We start from the raw sequence: 5,684 nt of genomic DNA, 5'->3' as shown, positions 1-5,684 counted from the left end.
GGGGTGGGGGAGATAGGAGGGGCGGGGCCTGGGAGCAGGGAGGAAACGGGGGGAAAGTGGCTTTTTTTTAAAAAAAAATTCCCTGTAATGTGCTGCTCTCTGTGCATAAACACTTGCATTTATCGTTCACACCTCCCAGACCGGCTGACGGGGCATTGCATGACTCCAGTTCTGTCTCTCAGTAATCAAACATAACATGAGCCCCTTCCCTGGGCAGCAATGAATCTGTGACTTATTTAGGGCACAGCAGCTGGCATCATCTCTGTGCTCTGGGGTCATAAGACTTGAAGTTAGGACACTGCTCTCCGCCGTGGGGTTTGGATTTGGGTGGTGCTGGGTGATGAGCTCGGTGATCCCTATGGGTCCTTTCCAACCTGACTCTATGATTTTGTGATTCTGTGATACAGTTTTATACACCTAAATAGTCATTATGAATGTATTAGTACTACCTCCAGGCCTGGGGCCCCCGGTACAAGAATGCAGAGTTGCTGGAGCGGGTCCGTAGGTTCCACGGAGGTGCTCAGAAGGCTGGAACAATTCTGCTGTTAAGAAAGGCTGAGGGAGTTGGGCTTGCTTAGCCTGGAGATGTGAAGGCTCCAGGAAGACCTCACTGCAGCCATCAGTGTTTAAAGGGAGCTTAACAGACAGCTGGGAGGCTGACTTGTTATATGAGCAGATAGTGATAGGACAAGGGGAATGGCTTTAAACTAAAAGAGGGAAATTTAGGTCAGACGTGAAGGGGAAATTCTTTACCGAGAGGGCAGTGAGGCCCTGGCACCGCTGCCCAGAGCTGTGATGCCCCATCCCTGGAGGTGCCCGAGGCCATGGATGGGCCCTGGGCAGCCTGAGCTGGTGGAAGCATCCAGCCCATGGCAGGGGCTCTGTGAGGTCCCTTCCAAACATGCAGAGAGAGATACGAGGGGTCACTAACAGGCATGCGTGGTAGCCACCAGCATCAAGTGGCATTTCCTGGGCTACCTCCTTACAGCATCCAGTCTATCTGTAGCTGCTGACCTCAGTGAAGAATTAATGTTAAGAATTACAGTCCTGGGAAAAAACAAACAAACAAACAAACAAGTTTTTTAAAAGAAGTATACAAGTCACAGCTTAGTATTTTTACCCATAATTAAGATGTATTTCCAAAGAGCAGCTGCTGTAAAGCTTACATAAACTTGATGTGATTTTCCCCTTTCTAAAATCCATCATGGCAATTCAAGAACCACACGAGTCTTAGATCTGAACCATCACACTGCGTGGTGGAGGGAAAAACCAGACAAAGATGCTGCATTAGGAGGAAAGCGGTTCTTTTCCTCATTAAGGTGTTATGTTTCATTGCAGTAAATTCCTCCGATGTCATCTGCAGAGTGCAGTCCATCACCATAAAGGAGAGTTCAAAACCACCCTACAGATTCCAAAGGATTACAGCTGAGGCTGGGGAAGTATTGTGAAGACCTTGCTATTTTTCATTCTTTTACATTTTGCATTGGTTTATTGTTCAATATCATCAAACAGAGCACATTTCCTGGGGCTAAACCATCCTCATCTCCTCCACTGAGACCCAAGCTTGTAGCATGCGTGTTGTCAGGATTACGTTGCTTTCTTCCTGATGAGCAAAGAACAAAAGTAAAAGAAATACAAAATTCAGAACTCACACTTCCATTCATCGGTGCCATTTCCTAATTTTATTGTGCTTGGCTCCCTAAACATAACAATCTTTAATTGCTATTTGTTGTCTGGTGCATACATACACATTATCCTGTATTATTATCACCAGCATCACAATCCTGGTCCCCATGTGCTGGAATTCTGCACTGGAGGTGTGAAAGGGAGTTTTGCCATAACCCTAAGAGGTATAAAAATTTATTCTCTGAAAGAGCAGTGATGCAGTGGCACAGGCTGCCCAGGGAGGTGTAGGAGTCCTCATCCCTGGAGGTGTTCAGGAACAGTGAAGATGTGGCACTTGGGGACATGGTCAGTGGGCATGGTGGGATGGGTTGGGGTTGGGCTTGGGGATCTTAGAGGTCTTCCAACCTTAGTGATTCTGTGATTCCATGATTCTACGAACCAGCTTTGGTTCCCACCTCTATGAATTTGCTCAAGCTGTCACTTGGATGATTGAAGGAGGAATGAAAGACAGATGCCTTTTGGAGGAACGTTCATTGGTCAGAGGACTTTCCTCCTGCTTCCTCTGGAAAACAATGCTGGAGGTAGGCCAAAAAAGTTGAAAAGATAGATGGAAAATTATATACCCCAGCAGGAGCCAGTGAACTCACCTACCCCACTCCATGCCTGATCTCAGGCTGCTCTGTCCCTTGTACCTGAGTGGGGAGAACAAGCTCATACCTCAGCAAGCTGATGTCATGCCAGAGGCAGAGGTCACCGTGCTGCAGCTCTCAGTTTAAAGATTAATAGATAGTTTCTTCCTTCAGGCTGCAAAGGTGGGCAGGTTAAAAAAAAACCTCACAGACCTGGTGACTTGCAGACTGCAGCGTGTCCAATAGTGTTAGTACAGCCACAGTCATACAGCGTGTCGGAAACAGTGGGTAGAAAGCTGTGACGTGTGCAATTTGTGTTTGAATCAGAGGGATTTGGGAATCACCCCCATTACCTGAATAAAAATCACCAGAAATTCCCCCATGTTTTTTTCTCATGACTCATTCAACAGAAAGAGATAATATGGAGAAATGTAAGTCTGGAGTACATTTTTAATACATCACCCCACAAAGATAAGGTGAGTGAATCTACAGTTTTTCTCCACTTCCACCAAAAAGTAAAAATAAAAAAAAATCCCAGTTTCCTCCTTTTTCTAATACTGGTGTGGTGCAAGTTGGCAACCCGAAGTCGTGGTGGAGGAAATGTAGAAGGACACACCAGCCCATCCCTTGCCAACATACACCCCAGAGCCCTTTGTGCACGTTTTGCTGCAGAGTAAAGTAGCTGACAAGAGGAGCCAGGGCCATCACTGCTCCAGTGGTGAATCTGGGGGTGTGATCGAGACAGCAAAGGAGAAGAACGGGAGCTCAGAAATGGAAATTGTCTCTTCTGTGCATCCAGTGGGCCGGCTGGAAATGTAACTCAGACACACCGGGCCAGTCAAATTCACCGTTGAAATCTTATCAGAGCAGCTGTTGGTCATTGCAGTGTTTTCCAGGACCACGGTGGGTGCACCGAGGTCTTTGGAAGAGTAACGTGCAGTGCAGCGGCTGTGAGACAGAAAGGGAACAAAGCTGATCAGCGAGTATCGTAACACGTCATCATGAGGAGCCATTTGTAGTTTGAACCCAATCCAGTTTATAAGAGGATATGTCTGACAGCAATGTGGTGCTGGTGATAGATTGGATTAATCACGGAGGTGTCCTTTGCCCATTCCCTCCTATCTTTTTGTCCTATAACATGAGACACATTTTCTGACCCCATCTCCCTCCTCCACTTGGCCATAGATGCGTTCAAACAAAAGCTCAACGAAATTTTTCTTTGGAGAGACTTCTCAAAGCACATTTTCTATTTTTTCCTAATAGAAATAAGCATCTCAAGGCATGTTCCTCATCTCGTGACTTTCTGAAAAGATAACAGTGTTGTCAGTAGTGAGAAATTAGGGTTTAGGTCTCTTCGTTTTCCTCAATAAAATGTCAGTATAGATAGACATATATGAAACCCGGGCAGGAGTCGAAGAATTTAGAATCATGGAATAGTTCATGTCTACATATCTCATTTAACCTCTGGTTATGTGTGGATAATAGCTTTAGGATTTTTTAGTATTTGTCAAATCTGGAATAGTAATCTCAATTTAAATTGAATCTGGAGAGTTTATAGGTCCTCTTTAGAATCATAGAATAGAATCATAGAATCCTTACAGTTGGAAGGGACCTTTAAAGCTCATCTAGTCCAACCCCCCTGCCATGAACAGGGGCATGCACAGCTAGGTCAGGTTGCCCAGGGCCTGATCCAGCCTGGCCTTGTAAGTTTCCAGGGACGGGGCATCCACCACCTCTCTGGGCAACCCATCCCAGTGCCTCACCGCCCTCACTGTAAAAGGCTTTTTCCTCACATCCAACCTGAGTATCCCCTCTTAAAGCTTGAAGCCATTTCCCCTTGTTCTGTCACCACAGACCCTGCTAAAGAGTCTGTCTCCTCCTCTCCTGCAGCTCCCCATTAGATACTGAAGGCCACTCTCAGGTCAGCTCGCACCTTCTCTCCTCCAGGCTGCACAGCCCCAGCTCTCTCAGCCTGTCCTCATAGGAGAGGTGTTCCATCCCTTAGATCCTTTCTGTGGCCCTGTTCTGGATGTGCTCCGACAGGTCCACATCTCTCCTGCACTGAGCACTCCCCATCTGGACGCAGTGCTCCAGGTGAGGTCTCACAGCACAGAGCAGAGGGGCAGATCCCCCCCTCTGCTTTGGATGCAGCCCAGGATCCAGTTGGTTTTCTGGGCTGCAAGGGCATACTGCTGGCTCGTGTCCATCTTCCCACCCACCAGTGCCCCCAGGTTTTTTTCGGCAGGGCAGCACTCAATCCTTTCATCCCCCACCTTGTATTGGTAGAGTGGGGGTAACTTCAGCTCAGCTCAACTCAATCTTCCTCAAGTGTGGAGACGTGGCACTTGGGGACATGGTCAGTGGGCATGATGGAGACGGGTTAAGGTTGGACTTGGTGATCTTAGAGGTCTTTTCCAACCTTAATGATTCTGTGATCACTGCCCACATTTCCTTGGTGAGCCCAGGTCCTCTCCTGCTGCCACAGCACTCACCTCTGGAGAATTCTCACTGTGACACTGATCACAAAGAGCAGCAGCAGACTTCCACTGAGAGACAACATGATGATTTCATAAATAATAGATGACGAACCTTGAAGAGCAGATGGAAACCACAGGTGAGTTTTGTCAATGAACAGCCTTGGGAAATGCAGCCTTTTGGGTAATTGTCACAGGTTGCAAATGGGTCGCTCTGCTGTAAATTGTGGGTGGAGGGGGTAATGGCCTCAGGCTGCAGCGGAGAGGTTCAGGTTTGGTATTAGGAACAATTTCTTCTCAGAAAGAGTGGACATGCACTGGCACAGGCTGCCCAGGGAGTGGTGGAGTCCCCATCTCTAGAGGTGTTCAAGAACCATGGGGATGTGGCACTTGGGAACATGGTCAGTGGGCATGGTAGCTTGGATCTCCCCATGTGCACCCATCTCCAAGCTTTCCACTCCCATCTTCTGCTGTGGTAGCTCTTTTTATTTCCATTGTTCTTCCCTCTCTAAAACTCCAACAGAAATAGATCGAATATGGCTCATTCATTCGTTCCTTTTGAGCCCATTCCCCATTTTGTATCAGCTAAATCCTCAGTGTTTGACAGCACTGCTATTACCTGGGGCCTCTCAGTGCTGTTACCACACAAATAAACACTGCAAAAGTGATTTTAAATGCCAGTGGATACAAACAGGAAAATACAGCACCTTCTTCCTTGGACAAGGAGGTGGTATGAAAAACTTCTTCAGCATCACGGAGCATCCTGAAAGAAGCAAGCCAGCACTTAGGTCACATTTTAATGTTCAAAATCAGTGTATTTGTTTTAGATCCCTGTATGACCTCAGGAGATTTCACCATCTCTAATCTCTAACGTGAATTACCTTTACAACTTCCTTGTGGGACAGGAGCATTATGCTACCACGGTTTTGCAGACAGGGAATTAAAGCATAGAGGG

Source organism: Numida meleagris, chromosome Z (genome assembly GCF_002078875.1).
Source record: "Numida meleagris isolate 19003 breed g44 Domestic line chromosome Z, NumMel1.0, whole genome shotgun sequence".
Lineage (NCBI taxonomy): Eukaryota > Metazoa > Chordata > Aves > Galliformes > Numididae > Numida > Numida meleagris.
This window is presented reverse-complemented; position numbering follows the sequence as displayed.